Source organism: Loxodonta africana, chromosome X, assembly GCF_030014295.1.
Source record: "Loxodonta africana isolate mLoxAfr1 chromosome X, mLoxAfr1.hap2, whole genome shotgun sequence".
Classification (NCBI taxonomy): Eukaryota; Metazoa; Chordata; class Mammalia; order Proboscidea; family Elephantidae; genus Loxodonta; species Loxodonta africana.
In genome coordinates, this window is record NC_087369.1 from 23,525,835 (window position 1) to 23,549,454 (window position 23,620).

Genomic DNA, 23,620 nt, shown 5'->3' on the forward strand with positions numbered 1-23,620 from the left:
GCAGTTAAGCTGCTACCTTAAGTCCCAAGAACCAGAGGTCAGACGAACAGCTGCAGGATCCAGAGCAAGCAAAAGCCTGTGAGCCTTGCCAGAAAGTCCACCTATATTGCATGCAGGCCATACTCCCAAGGAAACTCCCTTTACACTGATTGGCTACTCATAGCAGATCCCATCATGGAAGTGGTCACATTATATCAGATCTCATCATGGAAGTGATTATATCATCACACGACTGCCAAACTACATCATAACTGCCAAACCACTGAGAATCATGGCCCAGACAAGTTGACACACAACCTTAGTGATCACAGCAAGCAAGGCTGTGTCATCTGCATATCGCAAGTTGTTAATGAGTCTTCTTCCAATCCTGATGCTGTGTTCTTCTTCATATCATCCAGCTTCTCGGGTTATTTTGCTCAGCAAACAGATTGAATAAGTATGGTGAAAGGATACAACTCTGACGCACCTACAATGGCAAAGGAAAAAAAAAACTCTGGAGAGTTGCAAATCAGCAACAAAATGCTCTGGTCTGGAAGTAACACCCATTACACAACGGCCATGATTAGTCACATGGCCTTACCCAACCCGAAGGGGAAGAAGTGGGTAGAACAGGTTATATTTGGTGAAAGGCTCCTAATAGGCTCAAAATTGAGTAAACAGATACTGGAAGAGCTATAAGGAGAAAGAAATTTCTACTCCCAGTGGTCATCCTCCTGGCACCTGCTGCTAAAGTCTGTGACAGGCTCTATCTGGATACACACAAGCATTGTAGAAAGTGCACATATGTGCCAGATGGAGATCAGAAACCAAAAAAAAAAAAGGACATGGTCTTTGTGAAATCAGAGAGTAAGAATGTGTTTGTTGATTGTGTATGGCAAAGAGAGGATGCAAGAACATGTGATACATACGCAGCAGTTTCAGATTTACTCACAATGTACTCAGCTGGGCAAAGAAAATGTAGCTTCCTTATTTCTCTGTATCTGCTGATTTCCCTTAAAAGCCTCACCTACTAGGTAGAAAGGGGCCGGGAGGGGGTCGAATTTATTCATCTCAATTCAGTCCCATAATTTAAAATTTTGCAAATATTAAACATTTTGTAGGTAAAGTGCCTCTGCTTGGATGTCTCAGTGAAATACTGTGAACCAGTAAGAGTTCCAACCCTTCCCTCTGCTCCTCTCCAAGATGGTAAAAGGCTGTGTGAGGGAGGCCGGTGGATCCTGTGATCTCATGCAGGCAAAGGGCAGGTGTTAATCCTTCCAAAGTACAGGCCTACCCTGGAGATATTGTGGGTTCAGTTCTAGACCACCACAATAAAGCAAATATCGCAATAAAGTGAGTCACACAAATTTTTTTATTTCCCAGTGCATATAAAATTTATGCTTACACTATACTGTAGTCTACTAGGAGCCCTAGTGGCTCAATGGTTAAGAGCTCAGCTGTTAATCAAAAGGTCAGCAGTTCAAATCTACTACCCACTCGTTGGAAACCCTGCAGGGCAGTTCTGCTGTGTCCTGTAGGGTCACTATGAGTGGGAATCGACTTGACGGCAATGGGTTTTTGGTTTAGGTAGTCTGTTACATGTGCAATAGCATTATGTCTAAAAAAACAATGTACATAACTTAATTAAAAAATACTTTATTGCTGAAAAATGCTAACTATCATCTGAGCCTTCAGCGAGTCATAATCTTTTTGCTGCTGGAGGGTCTTGCCTTGATGTTGATGGATACTGACTGATCAGTGTGGTGGTTGCTGAAGGTTGAGCTGGCTGAGGGAATTTCTTAAAATAAGACTACAATGAAGTTTGTCACATCGACTCTTCCCTTCACAAAAGATTTCTCTGTAGCATGCGATGCTGTTTGATAGCATTTTACCCACGGTAGAACTTCTTTCGAAATTAGAGTTGATCCTCTCAAATCCTGTCGCTGCTTTAGCAACTAAGTTTATGTAGTATTCTAAATCCTTTGTTGTCATTTCAACAATGTTCTCAGCATCTTCACCAGAAGCAGATTCCATCTCAAGAAATCGCTTTCTCTAATCAGCCACAAGAAGCAACTCCTCATCTGTTAAAGTTTTATCAAGAGATTGCAGCAGTTCAGTCACATCTTCAGGCTCCACTTCTAATTCTAGTTCTTTTGCTATTCCCACCACATCTGCAGTTACTTCCTCCACGGAAGTCTTGAACCCCTCAAAGTCATCCATAAGGGTTAGAATCAACTTCTTCCAAACTCCTGTTAATGTTGATATTTTGACTTCCTCCCATGAATCACAAATATTTTTAAGGCATCTAGAATGGTGAATCCTTTCCAGAAGGGTTTCAATTTACTTTGCACAGATCCATCAGAGGAATCACTATCTATGGCAGCTATAACCCTTTGCCATCAAGTTGATTCTGGCTCAGAGCAACCTTATAGGACAGAGTATAACTGCCCTGTGGGGTTTCCAAGGAGTGGCTGGTGGATTCAAACTGCCAACCTTTTGGTTCACAGGTGAGCTCTTAACCACTGCACCACCAGGACTCCATTAGCCTTACGAAATGTATTTCTTAAATAACAAGACTTTAAGGTCAAAATTACTCCTTGATCCATGGGCTGCAGAATGGATGTTGTGTTAGCAGGCATGAAAACGACATTAATCTCCTTGTACATCTCCATCAGAGCTCTAGGGAGACCAGGTGCATTGTCAATGAGCAGTAATATTTTGAAAGGAATCTTTTTTTTCTGAGCAGTAGGTCTCAACAGTGGGCTTAAAATATTCAGTAAACCGTGTTGTAAACAGATGTGCTTCATCCAGCTTGTTGTTCCATTTATAGAGCACAGGCAGAGTAGGTTTAGCATAATTCTTAAGAGCCTTAAGATTTTCGGAATGGCAAATGAGCATTGGTTTCAAAGTCACCAGCTCCATTTTCCCCTAACAAGAGAGTCAGCCAGTCCTTTGACGCTTTGAAGCTAGGCATTGACTTCTCTCCAGCTATGAAAGCCCTAGATGGCATCTTCTTCCAACAGAAGGCTGTTTCATCTATACTGAAAATCTGTTGTTTAGTGTAGCCGCCTTCATCAATTATCTTAGCTAGAGCTTCTGGATAACTTGCTGCTGCGCCTTGCACTTTTATGTTATGGAGGCGGCTCCTTTCCTCAAACCTCGTGAACCAACTTCTGCTAGCTTCAAACTTATCTTCGGCTTTCTTGCCCCTCTCAGCCGTCACAGAATTGAAGAGAGTTAGGCCCTTGCTCTGGATTAGGCTTTGGTTTAAGGGAATGTTGTGGCTGATTTGGATCTTCTATCCAGACCACTAAAACTTTCTCCACATCAGGAATAAGCCTATTTCCCTTTCTTATCATTCGCGTGTTCACTGGAGTAGCGCTTTTAATTTCCTTCAAGAATTTTTCCTTTGCATTCACAACTTGGCTAACTGTTTGGCACAAGAGGCCCAACTTTCAGCTTATCTCTGCTTTAGATATGCCTTCCTCAATAAGCTTAATCATTTCTAGCTTTTGATTTAAAGTGAAAGATGTGGGACTATCCCTTTCACTTGAACACTTAGAGGCCATTTTAGGGTTATTAATTAGCCTTATTTCAATAGTGTCGTGTCTTAGGGAATAGGGGGGCCAAAGAGAGGGAGAGAGATGGGTGAACTTCCGGTCAGTGGAGCAGTCAGAACGCACACAACATTTATTGATTAAGTTCTCCGTCTTATATGGGCACAGCTTGTGGCACCCCAAAAAATTACAGTAGTAGCATCTTAACATAACAGATAAAATGAAAAAGTTTGAAGTATTGCAAAAATTACCAAAACGTGACACAGAAACAGAAGTGAATACAGGCTGTTGGAAAAATGGCGCCAATAGACTTGCTGAGGCAGGGTTGCCACAAACCTTCAATTTGTAAAAAAATACAATTATCTGCGAAGCACAATAAAACAAGGTATGCCTGTGAAGAGGGATCCAAGCCTCCCCTTCCTTCCCAGCATCCTAGCTGACACACTTCCTGCCCTAAAAACTTCATTCCAGAAGGAGGCGATCAGGACAAATTCATGACCTGCTTCTCTGACTCTGCTCTCCCTTTCTTTTCCTTACAACCCCAAGTCCTGAAAGGCTGGGTTTTCCTCTTGGCCTGAGAGGCCTCTACACACACACACACACACACACACACACCCCACACACACACCACACACAACACACACCCCCCACACACACCCCCCACACACCCCCCCACACACACACACCCCACACACACCTGTTGCTCTCAAGTCGATTCTGACTCATAGCCACCCTGTAGGACAGAGTAGAACTGCCCCGTAGAATTTCCAAGGAGCACCTGGTGAATTCGAACTGCCAACCTTTTGGTTATTTGGTTACCGGCCGAGTTCTTAACTACTGCGCAAGGCCTGTATGTTAAAACAGAAGCTTTGTTGTGTAGAAATCCCTTTCTCCAAAGTCTGGGTTTTAAATACATTGTTTTACTAAAAAGAAGTTAAGAAAATCTTTGGAATTCAAAGCTGATCAATGGCCTGTCTGTTCTAGGCAGCACCTGTCTCTCCATTCTTCCCTGGGACAATAAGCTTGATGACTCTGTCATCAGGCCACCAGGAAATAGGGTTTAAAGGAGGAAATCAAAATGCATGGGTTTTGTATTTGTAAAGTGGGTTTCCCAGAGAGGTAAGATTGGATGAACTAAACTAACGAGATTCATTTCCTCAGTGTCTCGTGAGATCCATCTCTTTTCTTTACAGAAACAGACTTTTTTCTTCAAAAACATGACCCTAATGACATATAGGATGAACACATGTAACAGGTTTTATGCATTAATGAGAAAACCAGCAGGTTTCTAAATCTTGATACAAAGGAGATTTCAAGAGACAGAGGATTATATTTTCAAAATGGAAAAGAACGCTGAGATAAATTTGCTAGATTAGAAACAAAACAGAGTAACAAAACTGTAATCTTTGGGGTTATCTCTTCTACTACAAAAGTCATTTGCATCTCTACCAGACAAAAATCTATGCGATAACATGTCTGGGCCTTAATCAAGAGTAAAAGGGTAAATCAGGCAATAGTGCACTCTCCTAAAGAATTGAATACAGTAATCCTCAGGGGGTCCATTGATAAAGCCCTTCAAATAAAGCTTCGTGGGCTATCGAAAGGACAGGCAACCATCCTCTGGCCTTGTTTCCAAGTTAGGGTAATTTTTCGTAAAGTCAGTCAGACACTACTTACATCCCACCCACCTTAACAGACACAAGCCCAGTCTGGTGAGAGCCAATGGAATTACCTACAGAACCGTGAATGGGTTTATAAAGAGCCTAGAGAAATAAAAGATGGGAATTTAAAACAAGTTCAGGTTTCTGCCTTCCAAACACAAATGAACACCTAAAATTATGACGATGATCCAATCCTAGAGATTTTACAGGCGTCTCATTACTCACTAACTACATTTTCCTCAGAATCAAAATCTAGATGAGTTTAACTAGGCCTGAAACAGATGAATCTTGGTAAATGAAACCATAGGGTACGTGGTAAGAATTCTTCAGTCATTATAGGTTATCAGCCTACTATAGCCCGTGAAATGTGTGCTCTCAGATTAGGTTACTGAAATGATGAACACTATTTCATTGATAAAGCATATTCGGAGTTGGCTTAACTTTAAGGAATTTACCACAGTTCGCATACAAACCACTCTCCAACTGATAGTTTTAAAAACACCTGATTATTTCAGGTCTCATAAAAGCCCATTTGTAATACCATCCTCCCTATTCAGAGTTTTTGAAAAGTGTCCTCTTGGTTAGAGAGAAATAAAAGAAAACGAATATTATAAACGAACAAAGCCTGCTCTGAGGAGCAGGCTCCCCATGGAATTTCATTTTCTGAGTACAGAGCAAGACCATCTGATTAAAAAGCTCAAATTTTCTGAAACTTTCTATTGAGACCTGAGGTGTGTAACATGATCACGTTTCCATATTAAGAGTGTTCAGCTGTGGAAAACACAAAAACTCACACAAACCTTTCCCTTTAAAAGTTAAATACAATTTAAGACACTAGACGGTGGCGCAGAGAGGAGAAATCTGTGGTGTTGCTCACCAACTGCTTGGCTGTGTTTTTTATCCCCGCGAGAAAGCAAAGACAAACATTTGGGAAAGAGTTGTAACTCAGAAGCATCACAAAAGCTAAGAAATTTAAGTCACTGTGTCAGAGAAACGTGGGAGCATAGATCCTGTTGGCTAATCCAAATAGACAATTAATCATGTTCCTGACAGTGTGGAATGCAGATCCGCCTGCTATTTGCAGAGACTTTTAGCGGGCAGACTGAATGCTGGGATCTGGGGGGACTTGAGGAGCTGTAAGTCAGTGATTCCTAGATCTACAGATTTCTTGGACCAGTGAAATTTCAAGATAATGTTGAAGACCAATGTGGTGTTAGCAACTTCTTATTTTACCAAATAATAATATTGAGAAAACTTTACTGCTTATATTTGATATTTGCCATTATTTCTTAAAAGAAATGGGTTTGCAGACTTTTGTTGTTGTTGTTGAGGCTAGTGCATAATTAGATTCACCAGTGAATTTCAGGTCAAGGTACCCAAACTTCCTTCTCGAACCTTTCACTAGTGACCAACACGCACATTGAAGTAACACTGCCATGACTGATCAAAATGAACAGTACTCCTTAGATGGATACATGGGACAGGGCTAGACTCTGGCTCCAGATAGGGGCTTTGTTCTTGAGAGTTTTTCTTTGGGATCCCCTTGTCTTAAGGAGGAAGCCCTGGTGGTGTAGTGGTTAAGAGCTGTGGCTGCTAACCAAAAGGTGGGCAGTTCAAATCCACCAGGTGCTCCTTGGAAACCCCATGGGGCAATTCTGCTCTTTTCTTTAGGGTTGCTATGAGTTGGAATCGACTCGACAGCAATGGGTTTGGTTTTTTGTTTTTTTGTCTTAAGGAGGATTGTTTCAAATGGTGAGAGGATAGGAAATTTAAACATTGACCAGATTCCAATTGGGATGTTTATTCACCTTTCTTTGGCCCTACCTGCCCTTTACACAGGAATCAATCAAATAGTATTCCACAAAAGCCTATCACTAAGCACTGGGCTAAGCTTTGGGGCAGAATTTCTTAAACTTAAGTCTTCATTATTATAGTCTGAGAACCTATCAAAAATACAGATTACTGGTTTTAGTGCCACAGATTGAAGTGAAGCCTGAGATGACAGCCCTGGAATCTCAATTTAATAAACAAAACATGTGATTTGGATCTGTATGTTTTGAGAAAAATTGTTTCTTGTTTTGAGAAACACTGTTTCAGGAGATATTAAAAAATAACACTTCCAGTTTCAGCAATGGCACACTAGGTAATTAAAATCAACTTTCCTGCCGAACACAGCATATTAAACATCTTCTTAAAATCACCAAAAAGCTAAGAAAACAATGATAAATTACTGGGATATGATCCAGAAGAGAATGAAAATCCAAAATGGTGGGCTTGGCACTCTGGGCCATTTTTGTCCTGGGCTCATTAGCTGATCTGAAGAGACAACTGAGAGGGTAAGCTGTCACTTTGGCAACCTTGTGGGGCTAAAGGGACAAAAGCCAGAGAACAGGACCTGCCAAAGAGACCCTGGTAAACCATCCCCCTGCTCCCCAACACACACACACACACACACACACACACACACACACACACACACGTATACACTTCCTAGGAGTAATGGTGAACTGGAAGTGGCTTATTTAGAAAATCTCAAGTCTTGAACTTGGGCTAAATTGATCTTGAAAAAAGCAAATGAAAATCCTTTCTAGCGGAAGATAACATCAACTTGGGCCTCAAATTATTTCTGCAAATAATTTTTCATATATAATATCCAGCAGACAATCAATGATAACTGTGACTAATAGGAAACAGAAAAGCATGAGAAAAAACCGCTAGGAAAAACAAACAATAAAAACGAACCCAAAGAGACTCCAGATATTGAGTAAATCTAAAGGAACGCTGACTTTGGAAACAATTATTATAATGCCTTGTGGGAATAGATACATAGATAGACACATAGATAGATTTTAAAATGCATGACAATAATGATGTAAAGATTTGGGATGGGTTTAAATGGGATTAAGTATTCTAAATTTTTTGCATTACCCAGGAGTGAGGAAAGATATCAGTTAACATTATATTTTCAAAAGTGAAGGGTTCATGCTGTAATAGCCACTATCTTAGTTATCTAGTGCTGCTATAACTGGGTGACTTTAACAAACAGAAATTTATTTTCTCACTCTTTAGGAAGCTAGAAGTCCAAATTCAGGGCACCAGCTCTAGGTGAAGGCTTTCTCTCTCTGTCGGCTCTGGGGGAAGGTCCTTGTGTCTTTTCAGCTTCTGTTTCTTGGTTCCTTGGATATCTCATGTGGCATGCCATCTGTCTTCCCTCATCTGTGCTTGCTTGCTGCTTGCTTGATCTGCTCTTTTAGATCTCAAAAGATATTGACTTAAAACACACCCTACACTAATACTGCCTCATTAACATAACAAATAAAACCCTATTTCCAAATGGGTTTATACCCACAGGTATAGTAGGATTTACAACACAAATTTTGAGGGTACACAACCACTGAAAGAATAGCAGAAGAGTACATGATGTCCAAGCTAAAAGGCATTTAAAAACTGAATGATAAAATAATCCAAAAGAAGGCAAGGAAGGAAAGAAAAAGGAACACAGTATAGGCAGAAAAAGAGAATGTACACAATATAGTTGTAGATTTAAATACAAACACATCTATAGTTACACTGAATGTAAGTGGACTAAATTTTCCAGTGGGAAAAAACAAAGATTGTGAGAAGGAAAATAGATAAGCAAAACATAACTCTGTGTTGTTTAAAGAGACACATTTAAAATATAAGAATAAAGAAAAGTAGAACATAAAGGAGTGACAAACATTTGCCCCACAGTTGCTAACCAAAGGAAAGCTGATATAGCTTTATTAATATCACGCAAAACAGACTCCTATGCAAAAAGCATTATTAGAGGCCACTTCATAATAAAAAGGCTCAATTCACCAGGAAGAGAACAATTTTTAATTTGTATACATCTAATAAAGCCAAGAAACAAACCAAATCTGTTGCCGTCAGGTCGATTCCAGCTCATAGCGACCCTGGAGGACAAAGTAGAACTACCCCGTAATGTTTCTATGGCTGTAAATCTTTGCGGAAGCAGACTGCCATATCTTTCTTCCATGGAGCAGCTGGTGAGTTCAAACCGCCAACCTTTCGGTTAGCAGCTGAGCGTTTAACCACTATACCACCAGGGCTTCTTATATATCTAAGAAAACCATTGCCATCCAGTCAATTCTAACTTATAGAGACCCTAAAGGACAGAGTAGAACTGCCCTGTAGGGTTTCCAAGGAGCACCTGGTGGATTTGAACTGTTGACCTTTTGGTTAGCAGCTGAGCTCTTAACCACTGCACCACCAGGGCCCCATATATAATACAGCCTTGAAATAGATAGAACAAAAGTTGATGGTATAATAAAGAGAAATAGACAATCCTTAATCATAGTGGGAGATTTTAACACATGTTAAAAAAAATTTTTTTTTCTTAATAACTGGTAGAGGGTCAGCAAAGAAGAGGATGACCATCAACGAAATGAACTGACACAGTGGCTACAACAATGGGCTCAAGCATAGCGATGATTGCAAGGATGGTGCAGGACCAGGCAGTGTTTCGTTCTGTTGTTCATAGGATTGATATGGGTCAGAATCGACTCAGTGGCACCTAAGAACAAGAACAGAACAAACAAAAAAGAAGTATGCATAGACATACCTTCACAGCCCACTCCCGCTACAACCACGGAGAATAATGGACAAGGAAGAATGTCCCGTAGGACAAAGACAAAGTCCAGGGAGGACTATATACAAGGAAATTCCTCCTCAAGAGCAGAACCAAAGTCTGACAAGAGAACTTCCTTCACTACTGAGGCAGGGAGTCTTTGCACTTCCTACCCAACATGATCTCGTCATTGGTATGTGCCAGTGACTGCTGAGCGTTTTCCATTCTTCCTTTTTTCCAATGGGTGGATTTTGCTATAGATAGGAGTCTGTGGGTGGTGTAAACAGTTAAGTTGCTCAGCTGCTAATGAAAGTTTAGAGGATTGAGTCTACTCAAAGGTGCCTTGGAAGGAAACCCTGGCAACCTACTTCTGAAAAACCAGCCATTGAAAACCCTGAGGAACACAGTTCTACTCTGACATACATGGGGTGCCATGAGTTGGAGTCAACTAGATGGCAACTGGTACTGGTTCTGTAGATAGTAACCTGTTCCTGCTTCACATTATATATTGAATGTTGAGTAGTGGTGGGGGAATAGCATTCTATTATTATATAGATTGCTATACCATGAGACACTAGATCTAAACCTGATAGAGAGGACTGCATATTATCCAGAAATGCTATTTGTATTCAGTAAGTGGCTTGTAGTTTGGGTTGTCTCCCCAGGTGAATTATGAGTGTATTCCATGTGTAGAAATGACAGTGTGCATAGATACTTAAATGGCAAAGGGGCTGGAAGTGTCACAGTTTGCTAATTGTTCCCTGTTTCCATTTTCCCTTTCTCGCTTTTAGTAACAGAGCCCCCATGAGTGTGAACTCATCATATGGCCGCCCACCAAGAGACTACATTTCCCACCTCCTTTAAAGGTAGGTGTGGTCATATGACCAAGTTTGTGCCAATGGGATGTGAGCAGAAGTAATGTGTATTTATCTCCACAAAAACACCATCTGGAAAATGACAACAATTAGAAGAACTCCCTGGATCCCAAAGGGATGCTGCGGATGGCAGAGCTGCTCAGTAGCCTAGACTCATACGTGCTCTCGTGGAATACAGCTGACCTGCAAGTACTGGACTATTATATAAGAGAGAACTAAGCCTCCATAGTATAGAAGCTAACGTACTTGGGGTTCCTTTACTGCAGTACTTCGCCTATATCCTAACTAATACAGAGACTTACAGGAGTAACAAGGGTCATTTGGAAAGGTGGGGGTGAGGAGAAAGCATTTGTTGCTAGCATTAATAATAAGCTCAGGATATGACAGGCCAGGTAATTTGAAGCATCTCAGAGGTGAGTGGGCAGATGGTGGTGCCATTGATAGTGACGGGGAAGCTGATGAAATGGCTTCAGATACCTTCTGCGTCACGCTTATAATTCTGTGTCTCTTGGCATATCTCTCTAGAATTCCACACCCATACTTCCAAGAGTTCCATCTGGCGAGGTCCATGTGTATAGTCACTGTTTATGTTGGTGAAAGAAGGTATTTGCAGTGAAGAAGTCGTTGATCTTGCAACATTCTGTCATTTGATCTCTGGCATTATTTCCATCACCAAGGCCATATTTTCCAACTACTGATCCTTCTTCTTTGTTTCCAACTTTTGCATTCCAATCACCAGTAATTATCAATGCATCTTGACTGCAGCAGCTGATAAAAATCTTCTATTTCTTCATCTTTGGCCCTAGTGGTTGGTGCATAAATTTGAATAATAGTCATATTAACTGGTCTTCATTGTAGGCGTATGGATATTATCCTGTCACTGACAGCGTTGTACTTCAGCATAGATCTTGAAACGTTCTTTTTGCTGATGAATGCAACACAATTCCTCTTCAAGTTGTCGTTCCCAGCATAGTAGACTATATGATTGTCCAATTCAAAATGGCCAATACCAGTCCATTTCAGCTCACTAATGCCTAGGATATCGATGTTTATGCGTTCCATTTCGTTTTTGATGATTTCCAATTTTCCTAGATTCATGCTTCGTACGTTCCGGGTTTCGATTATTAATGGATGTTTGCAGCTGTTTATTCTCATTTTGAGTCATGCAACATCAGCAAATGAAGGTGCCAAAAGCTTTACTCCATCCACGTCATTAAGGTCGACTCTACTTTGAGGAGGCAGCTCTTCCCCAGTCATCTTTTGAGTGCCTTCCAACCTAGGGGGCTCATCTTCCAGCACTATATCAGACAATGTTCCGCTGCTATTCATAAGGTTTTCACTGGCTAATGCTTTTCAGAAGTAGACTGCCAGGTCCTTCTTCCCTGGAGAAGGACATCATGCTTGACAGAGTACAGGGTCAGCAGAAAAGAGGAAGACCCTCAACGAGGTGGATTGACACAGTGGCTGCAACAATGAGCTCAAGCATAACAACGATTGTAAGGATGGCTCAGGACCAGGCAGTGTTTCGTTCTGTTGTGCATAGGGTCGCTATGAGTCGGAACCGACTCGACAGCACCTAACAACAAAAACAACTTCCAAGGGCTAGCCAGAATCTCTAATGGGAGGTCAGAGAGGCTCTTCACACCCAACATTTCAAAGCTTAATGTTCTTCCCCCCAAAGCCTTCCCTTCCTCATGTATTCTCTATTCTGGCTAATGGCACCACCCTTCAACATTACTCTTCAACCAGTTGTCCCAGCTAGAAACTAGGGTCACACATGATTCTTACTTCATTGCTACAACCAGTCTCTCTTAAAGATTGGTTATTTCCAATCTTTTCCTTCTATTTCCATTGCCAGTGCCTTGGTTCAGGTCTTCGTTATCTCTTACCTCAAATGTTGCAGTGTCTTCCTTTCCAGCTGGTCTCTCTGCTTTCAATCTCCTACATTTTCACATGGTTCTCGGGCCGTTTTTCCAAAACACAAACTTGACCATGCCACTTCACCTGTTTATACACCTTCTCCCATTTCTTTTTTTTTTTAGCCCAGACTCGGTGCCAGACTTGTACTGGTCCCCTTTGAGCTCCTATTGAGCCCCTCTGTGCACTGTAGGCCCTGAGCACACTAGGCCTTTACTTGCAGTGTCCCCTGTGCCTGGAATATACATGTTCTCTCCTCACTTGATGGACTCCTAGACAGCCTTCAAAACCCAGCCCAAACATGACTCATTGGAAAATCTTCCCTGAATCCCCCTGGCTTAGTTGCCTATTCAATATTTGATAAGTGAATAAGTTAGTTAAATGTAGAATACTAAGAATTGAATCCCAAAGAACACACCCGGCAAAAATGCAGAAAGATACAGAGTTTCAGAAGTAGAGAATTTACAACTAGAAAAGGAACTTGTGGATTTTAAAGATCATCTAAATGTGCTTACAGATGAAGTTCAGAGAAGTTAAATGACGTTCCCGGGATCAGACAGCAGAACTGGGAGTAAGACATGAGTTTTCTGGTTCAGTGTCTGGTGCTGTTTTCCCTACTTTTTGCTGTGAAATTATTAGAGAATAATTTTAATTGAAGGTTTGTCTAGAATGTTGAGCTTAAAGGTTTGAGCACTTCAGCTTCCAATGAGGTTGCACTTCAGACTATCTATGGAATGATCAAAATGTCAGTCTGACCTTATCACAGAGATGACTGTCTAAGTTATGAACCATTCTCCCAAGGGACTGATAGAGAGCCTATATACACACCAAATGTGGACATTGAAAACCAGGGATCGTCCAGCCCAAGGGTTCTAAATATTTTTTGACCTACGGGCCCTTTGGCAGTCTGGCGTCTCGGAAAAATGTTTTGAATGCATAAAATACCATACATAGGGTTTCAAAGGAAGCCAATTATTCTGAAAATGTGGTTATCAAAATATTTAAAATTATAACTGTATGATATAGTACTATATGTGTTTCTTTATTAATCCATTAAATAACAAGATTTAGCAGCAGCCTTTTTTTTTTTTTTTTTTAGTAACTAGCATGATTTTGAAGTGGTGATGACCATAAACAATGCTTCAAGATATCTGCGACAACTGTCATATGATATGAAAATATCTGTGATTTCTATTGGTGATAATTTACAGGTCCTGCTAATACTACTGTGGTTTGATGCTTACATTCACAGTCGAAAGAAATGCTTAATTCTGCTACTTTTTAGCACAACAAGGTGCTCCAGGCTCATCTTGCACTTTACTCGCCCTAGTCCTGGAACCAGCCATTCCTCCAAGAATTCCTGATTCTTTTTAGTGGATAATGTAGTTTGGAAGCCAAGATCTGGGTGCTTAGATGTGTTTTTGTTAGCAGGATGTCATTTCTTCTAGGCCCTCTCACCAGACAGAGCTTAGAAATAGATGTATGCATATTCTTCTACGCATATACACATGTGTGCATACATACCACGTGCACACACACATATTGAATACGTATACACACACGTCCATATCCATTTCTCTCTCTGTAAGTCTATCTGTCTGTGTATCAAAACCCATGACTTCCCACTGATACCTCCAGTTCCAGTCCAACACACACAATAAAAACCAAACCAGTTGCCATCAAGTCAACTCTGACTCATGGTGACCTCATATGTGTCAAAGTAGAACCATGCTCCACAGGGTTTTCAGTGGCTGATTTTTAAGAAGTATATTGCCAAGCCTTTCTTCCAAGGTGCCTGTGAGTGGATACAAACCTCCAACCTTCCATTTAGCAGCCGAGCATAATACATAACCCTTTGCACTACCTAGCGCCTCTGTAGTCCAAACAGTGTGTATAAAATTTACTTGGATTAGTATCCCTCCACCCTGATGTGGTTATGTTATTTATTTGAAAGACACTTTAGTTCTTTTCTTTTTCTTTCTGTTCATGTTCAAGTTTAAGGTTCCCCCTCCAAACTTATTTTAAACTACTAAAATCGAGGTGGTTGGTTATACAGCAGTGGATGGCCAAGACTCCATTGCATCACATCAGGAGGCACGTGATATCAGTTTGTCCTGTTATTGCTGATGGGAGTTGGATCATTTGGTTAAGGTCTTGTCTACCAGATCTCTCTATTATAATTAATAAGTAATCTGTGTGGGGTCTCATCTTATTTCCTTAGTAATTCTTGCTATATCGACGTAAGACCACTGTAAGCACCATGATCTAGGGATTTCCCTTCAAATTTACATTTTTCTCTGTGGAAATGGCTGCTTTCACGCCAAATACAGACAGAAAGGGGACACCTATTGACTGAGTATTCAGCAGGTGGGCTCCGCAGCTGTCAGAGAAGGTAGAAATCCAGCTGTGATGAAAACATTTGATTCTATTTGTAGTTCAACAGAGTCTGTGCTTAAAAGAGAATGCTACAAACTCTCTGTAGGTTTGCCAACTTGTGACTCTTGATCCCAAGTCACGAGATTTGGAGAAAGAAAAGAGCAGTCTTTTTGTATTAAGCTTTTCATATGGAGTTAGGATTGGGTGCCTGCTGAGAAAGATGTCTGTTGAGGACACTGCTTCTCGCTTTAACAGTAATGCAATTGTTTCACAGTTAGGATGAACATCCTACTGTATAAAACCAGTTGGGTCTGTGTTGCTGTGTTGATTCCGTGTCTTTTCATTTCTGCTTTTAAATATATCATTTGGTCATATTCATGCAATTAAATCATGTTGTTGTTGTTGTTGTTCGGTGTGGTTGAGTCGGTTCCGACTCATAGCCACCCCATGTACAACAGAACAAAACACTTCCCAGTCTGGCACCATCCTCACAATCTTTGCTACGTTTGAGCCCATTGTTGCAGCCACTGTGTCAATCCATTTCGTTGAGGGTCTTCTTCTGTTTTTGCTGACCCTGTACTTTACCAAGCATGATGTCCTTCTCCAGAGGTAGTCTCTCCTGATAAATCATGGTCCTCTTCTGTTCCAAGTTTATAGATGTTCATGGCTATATCCCTAGTGCCTAGGATGGCACATAGTAGGAGCTGAACGTACACATGCATGGACCATTGAAGGCATGGGGACGCCCCCTCTTTCATCCATTCTTCATAGGTTTATAGCATGCCCACTCTCCTGTTATATGCTAGAACTTATTCTAGGCACTGAGCCACAGGGGTTAATAAAACACAGCCCCTGCTTTCAAGGGTTCACAGGATAGAGAGAAAAAGAGAAACACAAACAATAACTTATGAAAACTATGTGGGAGGCAAGCACTGATAGAAATACACAGTGAGTGTAGAGTGTTGGAACAGAGGCATAGAACTCATCTGCAGAGGGTGAGAAAAGGCCTCCTGGAGGAGGTACTCCTACGAGAACTTTCTTCATACAACCATAATTTTAAAAGACAGTCAAAAGAAGAAGAATATTTTAAAATAGTGTGTAAATACATCCATACCCAAAAACCTATTGCTGTTGAGTCGATTCCGACTCATAGTGACCCTATAGGACAGAGAAGAACTACCCCACAGAGTTTCCAAGTAGCAACTGGTGGATTCAAACAGCTGACCTTTTGGCTAGCAGCCGTAGCTCTTCACCACCAGGGCTCCAACCCACTCAATAAATAACAGTAAACATCTTTGTTTACATCCTTCCATTTTTCTAGAACATACATACTTAAAAATAACATGAAAATAGGCCCAATTCATATATTCTCTTTTGTGACTTGCTTTTTCTCACTTAACAATAGTTTGTGAATAACTTTCTATGTCATCAAATATTCTACAATATGAAATTTAAGGGCAGCACTATATGAAAAGAAAGAATGCTGGAATAAGATTGCAAAGTATGATATAAAGTAAGATACAAATGCAACCTGGGTGTTATCATTTTTACCAGGTAGAAATCATTTGTTTTCCTGCTAGACACACACACACAAATCACTCACAATCTTATCAATCTTTTCTACAAGTTAATATATAAATATGTTATTTTACAGAGCCTAGGCTCTAAAGGGAAACCCTGGTGGCATGGTAGTTAAGAGCTGTATGGCTGTTAACCAAAAGGTTGGCAGTTTGAATCCACCAGGTGCTCCTTGGAAACCCAGTGGGGCAGTTCTACTATGTCGTATAGGGTCACTATGAGTCAGAATTGACTTGACTGCAACGGGTTTCTTTTTTTTGGGGGGGGAGCTCTAAAGCTCCATTTCTCTAGAGCTGCACTGTCCAGTATAGTAGCCACGTGTGGTTACTGAGCACTTGAAAGACTGCAGCAACTGAGGAACTGAATTTTAAATTTTATTTAATTTTAATTTCAAAACTGAAGCACTGAAATATTTTCCCGTTAAACTCAACTGTATTGTTTTCGTAGGACTACATTTCACTTTAACTGTTGCATCTTATACGGCTCTATTGTACTGTGATGTGTGTTGGGCACTGGAGTACCATGCATGTGTTGGTTATAGCATTACAGATAAGCACATGTCAGTCTAGTCAGTGCCAACGGATTGAACCACAATTCGAATTATTTTTTCCTATGCATTGATGTAACATTGAAATGTATCTAATTGAATATTTTATACAAACAAAACAATTTACAGTGATACATATATGTGAATTGTAAATGGTAATTTAATTGAAATGCTTATTGTTGAAATTATAATTAAATTAGTTTTTTCATTGAAAATTAGCTTGGACACAGTAGTCAAAACAGCCTGGTACTGGTACAACAACAGACACATAGACCAATGGAACAGAATTGAGAACCCAGATATAAATCCATCCACATATGAGCAGCTGATATTTGACAAAGGCCCAGTGTCAGTTAATTGGGGAAAAGACAGCCTTTTTAACAAATGGTGCTGGCATAACTGGATATCCATTTGCAAAAAAATGAAACAGGACCCATACCTCACACCATGCACAAAAACTAACTCCAAGTGGATCAAAGACCTAAACATAAAGACTAAAACGATAAAGATCATGGAAGAAAAAATAGGGACAACCCTAGGAGCCCTAACACAAGGCATAAACAGAATACAAAACATTACCAAAAATGACGAAGAGAAACCAGATAACTGGGAGCTCCAAAAAATCAAATACCTATGCTCATCTAAAGACTTCACCAAAAGAGTTTACCACCTACAGACTGGGAAAGAATTTTCAGCTATGACATCTCCGACCAGCACCTGATCTCTAAAATCTATATGATTCTGCCAAAATTCAACCACAAAAAGACAAACAACCCAATTAAAAATTGGGCAAAGGATACGAACACGCACTTCACTAAAGAAGACATTCAGGCAGCTAGCAGATACATGAGGAAGTGCCCTCGAACATTAGCCATTAGAGAAATGCAAATGAAAACTACAATGAGATTCCATCTCACTCCAACAAGGCTGGCATTAATCCAAAAAACACAAAATAATAAATGCTGGAGAGGCTGTGGAGAGATTGGAACGTTTATACACTGCTGGTGGGAACGTAAAATGGTACAACCACTTCGGAAATCGATTTGGTGTTTCCTTAAAAAGCTAGAAATAGAACTACCGTAAGACCCAGCAATCCCACTCCTTGGCATATATCCTAGAGAAATAAGAGCCTTTACGCAAACAGATATATGCACACCCATGTTTATTGCAGCATTGTTTACAGTAGCAAAAAGATGGAAGCAACCAAGGTGTCCATCAACGGATAAATGGATAAATAAATTATGGTATATTCACACAAGGGAATACTACACATTGGTAAAGAACAGTGAGGAATCTGTGAAACATTTCATAACATGGAGGAACCTGGAAGGCATTATGCTGAGTGAAATTAGTCAGTTGCAAAAGGACAAATATTGTATAAGACCACTATTATAAGATCTTGAGAAATAGTTTAGACTGAGAAGAACACATTCTTTTGTGGTTATGAGAGAGGGGAGAGAGGAAGGATGGGACAAGGTTATTTACTGATAAGATAGTAGATAAGAACTACTTTAGGTGAAGGGAAGGACGACACTCAATACAGGCGAGGTCAGCACAACTGGACTAAACCAAAAGCAAAGAAGTTTTCCTGAATAAACTGAATGCTTCGAAGGTCAGCAAAGCAGGGGCAGGGGTTTGGGAACTATGGCTTCAGGGGACATCTAAGTCAATCGGCAAAATAAAATCTATTAAGAAAACATTCTGCATCCCACTTTGAAGTGTGGCGTCTGGGGTCTTAAACGCTAGCAAGCAGCCATCTAAGATGCATCAACTGGTCTCAACCCACCTGGATCAAAGGAGAATGAAGAACACCAAGGTCACAAGGTAATTATGAGCCCAAGAGACAGAAAGGGCTACATGAACTAGAGACTACATCATCCTGAGACCAGAAAAACTCGATGGTGCCCAGCCACAACCAATGACTGCTCTGATAGGGAACACAAGAGAGAACCCCTGAGGGAGCAGGAGAACAACGGGATGCAGACCCCAAATTCTCGTAAAAAGACCAGACTTAATGCTCTGACTGAGACTAGAAGGACCCCGGCGGTCATGGTCCCCAAACCTTCTGTTGGCTCAGGACAAGAGCCATTCCCAAAGTCAACTCCTCAGACATGGATTGGACTGGACAATGTGTCGGAGAGAGATGCTGATGAGGAGTGAGCTACTTCCATCAGGTGGACACTTGAGACTATGTTGGCATCTCCTGTCTGGAGGGGAAATGGGAGGGTAGAGGGGGTTAGAAACTGGCAAAATGGTCATGAAAGGAGAGACTGGAAGGAGGGAGTGGGCTGACTCAGGGGGAGAGTAAATGGGAGTATGTAGTAAGGTGTATATAAGTTTATATGTGACAGACTGACTTGATTTGTAAACTTCCACTTAAAGCACGATAAAATTATTTAAAAAAAAGTGTGGACAAATTTTTAAATTTAAAAGGAAGATATACTACTGATACAGAAATGAGTGGAGACACAGAAACAAGTACTACGCTGGAACAGGAAAAAAACAAAGAGACTGGAAGAAGGTAGGTTTGCAAAGTTCATGTAATGTGCCACAGCACAGCAAAACAAAAATGTTGTTTGTTGTGTAAAAATCGTTTAAAGATAGTAGAGTGGACAATATTAAGAGACATATTCAGCAAACACAGGGTGAGTTTGATAAGAACAATCAAAAAAGAATCAACAAAATTAGTCACCTGAATTCATAATTGAACATTCAAAATAAAAATTGTTTGAAAAATGTTGACAAGCTCTGAGCTTGTAACTTTGGCCAGCTTTATACTGGCTTGGATTCTTGCACAAAGAAAAAAAAGCCATTTTTAGATGGTGATAGTAAAATATATATATATGTATACATTATTTCAGTCATGGAGATTTTGTTTAAAAATTATAAGGAAAAAACTAAAAAAGGGTGTTTTACCAAAAATGAAAGATCTTCAGATAAACCACAAAACAATTGCCTGTAGAATACCAGATCTTTCTAACAATATCAAAGATCAACTGATTCAAAATGTGAAAAATTGTACATCTTTTTCTTTAATTTCAGATGATTCATATAATGTGTCACACCACCCAGTTACTACTATGGGTACGTTTTGTCTCAAAGGACTTCCAAATTTACAAGAAACATCCATTCACAGCCCCAAAAATTCATGTCACAGATATTGTTAAATCTTTTATGTCTGTCAAAGAAGAAGTTCAGTTAGATACGAAACAAATATTTTTTGTCAAGACAGACAGTGCTCCAGCTATGTTAGATCAAAAATCCAGATTTATGGGGACTTTAAAACAGGAGACGTGTTTCTCTGGTTGCTTCATTCCACTGTGTGATACATACTGAAAATATGTGTGCTCAGTTCTCTGAAACATCGCTGTGGAAAGAGCCACAAATATGGCTGTTAAAATTGTTCAGTGTATACGTGCAAATGCTGTGACTCACCAGTTTATGGAAGTGTTCAAGGAAATGGAAGACCATGAATTTAATAATGATCTTGTGTTCTCTGCCAATGCTTATTGGTTGAGTCACTAACAGTTTTACGAAGATTTACTGTGCTGTGAACTCCAACCCTAGATTTTCTTGAAGGAAAAGGAATGCTGGCCAAAAATTGAGAAATCAAAGACAATAATAGCAGTGTGGTTTTGTGCGTTTTCTCACAGGTATCACACTGCATTTGAACAAGATAAATGTGAAGCTCCAAGGAAAGGAAAAGCTTATTTGTGACTTAGCTAGACAGGTACAAGAATTTCTGTTGAAATTGAAACTTTTCTTGATGTAAAACAATAATAACGATTTTATACATTTTTCTAACATGAATCCATGTGCAGATTTTAGCTGCAAAAGACAGCATTGTGTAAATTGCCTGCAAACACTATAAGAAAAATTTGAAGAATGCTTTGTTTATGTTGATAAATTTAGAATTGCTTTTCAAATCATGTAATACCGCTTTGAATTCAGTGTTAATAAGACTGAGTTGACACAAATTAGTAACTTGGACATACGTACTTTTGAAACTGTCATGCTTTTGCTTCAAAGTTAAATCAATTCTTCTAAAAAAAATAATAAATCAGGCTTGTCAATGCAGATGCAAATACTAAAGAAAAGTGATTTTTTCGTACTCATCAGTTACTGGAAAACTTTTAGGTATGTTGATACAACTTAGTATGTGAATCTACTTTTTGAACTATAAATTTTATGAAATCTAAATACAAATAAAGTACCTCTGATGAAAATTAGCATTCAAATTGAGCTGTGTTTTAAGTGTAAAATACCTACTGGATTTCAAAGATTTAGGATGAAAAAAGTAAAACATCTCATTAATTTTTTATATGGAATACTTATTGAAAGGATAATATATTTTGGATACATTAGGTAAAATAATATACATTATTAATATCAGTTTCTCCAGTTTCTTTTTACTTTTTTTTAAAATATGGCTACTAAAAAAAAAATGGCTACTAGAAAATTCAAAATTGCATATGTAACTCTATTGGAAAGCAATGCTCTATATCAGACAACCTAGGTGGATTTATTCACCAAAATTCTAGCATCTGGCAAAGTGGTTAAGAGCTACGGCTGCTAACCAAAAGGTCAACAGTTCAAATCTACCTTGGAAACCCTATGGGGCAATTCTACTCTGTACTACAGGAATCGACTCGGTGGCAGTGGGTTTATTTACTTGTTTATTTTTACTCCTACATCACATTAAAAGGGCTCGGGATAATCTCTTTACCTTATTTCCAAATTTTGGATAATTTTGTCTTAACATTACAGGCTCATGAAAGACTGTAGTGTGTCTGAGACTTGGCAGTAGTTTAACAGCTTTAGCGCCCTGTGTCTTTGAAGGCATTTTCAAAGAGGTACATGGTTTTTTAATTAAGATAAAATTAGTTTCTCTTTGCTACCACCAAAAAAATTTATTTTATTATGGTATTTATTGCCATTTAACTTTTTTAATTTTATTGTGATTTATGTGAAAGTTTACAGCGCAAATTAGCTTCTCATTCAAAAATTTATACACCAGTTGCTTTGTGATGTTGGTTGCAATCTTTGCAATGTGTCAGCATTCTGTCTCTTTATACCCTGGGCTCCCTGTGTCCATTCATCCAGTTTTCCTGCCTTTTTCTTCCTTCTTGTCTTTGGTTTTGGGCAGGTGTTGCCCATTTGGTCTGATATACTTGATTGAACTAAGAAGCAGTTTCTCATATGTGTTACTGTTTGTTAATCTTGGGGGTTCCTCCAGTCTCTGTCAGAGCAGTAAGTCTAGTCTTTTCTGTGTGAATTTGAATTTTATTCTACACTTTTCTCCTGCTCTGTCCGGGACTCTCTATTGTGATCCCTGTCAGAGCAGTTAGTGGTGGTAGCTGGGCACCATTTAGTTCTTCTGGGCTCAGGCTGGTGGAGGCCAAGGTTCATGTGGTCCATTAGCCCTTTGGACTAATATTTCCCTTGTGTTTTTGGTTTTCTTCATTCTCTTTTGCTCTGAATGGGGTGGGACCAACAGATGTATCTTAGATGGCCGCTCGCAAGCTTTTAAGATCCCAGACACTACTCACAAAAATAGAATGTAGAACATTTGCTTTATGAACTATGTTGTGCCAATTGACCTACATGTCCCCTGAGACCATGGTCCCCAACCCTCAGGCCCAGTAACTTGGTCCCTCAAGGTGTTTGGATGTGTCTAGGAAGCTTCTATGACTGTGCCTTGGTCAGGTTGTGCTGACTGCCCCTATATTGTGTGTTGTCTTTCCCTTCACCAAAGTTAACACCTGTCTACTATTTAGTTAGTGATTTCCCCTCCCCACTATTCCTCTCCCTCGTAACCATCAAAGATTTTTTTTTCTGTGTGTAAACCTTTTCTTGAGTTCTTATGATAGTAGTCTCATACAATATTTGTCCTTTTGTGATTGACTTATTTTATTCAGCATAGTGCCCTCCAGATTCATCCATGTTATGAGATATTTCACGAATTCATCATTGTTCTTTATTGTTGCATAGTATGAAGGCTTTTTTTTTGGGGGGGGGTTGAGTAAGGAAAGGAAGGCTAAGGCCAGATCATGAAGAGTCTTTAGGCCATACCATAGCATTGCAGTGGAGAGTTTTATCGAGGGGGGTTGTTCTATCATTAGAGTTGCATTCTGGAAAGGTAACTGTCTTAGGCTGGGTTCTCTAGAGAAGCAAAATCAGTGAAGCATATATATGTATATATATATACGGTATGTATACATAGAGAGAGAGAGAGATTTATATCAAGGAAATGGCTCACATGGTTGTCTGCAATCTAGAAAGTCCCAAGTCCATGGGTCAGGCTGGAGGCTTCTTGTGACTCATGTAGCTGCAGGGGCTGCCAAACCCAAGACTGGCAGGTAAGACTGCAGGCTGCTCGCTCACAGGGTGCAGAGGCTGATGAATCCCAAGACTGGCAGATACACTGCCAGCTCAAATCCCAAGAACCGGAGACCAGACGCAGGATCCAGAGCGAGCAAAAGCCAGAAATCTTTGCCAGAAAGTCCACATATATTGGATGC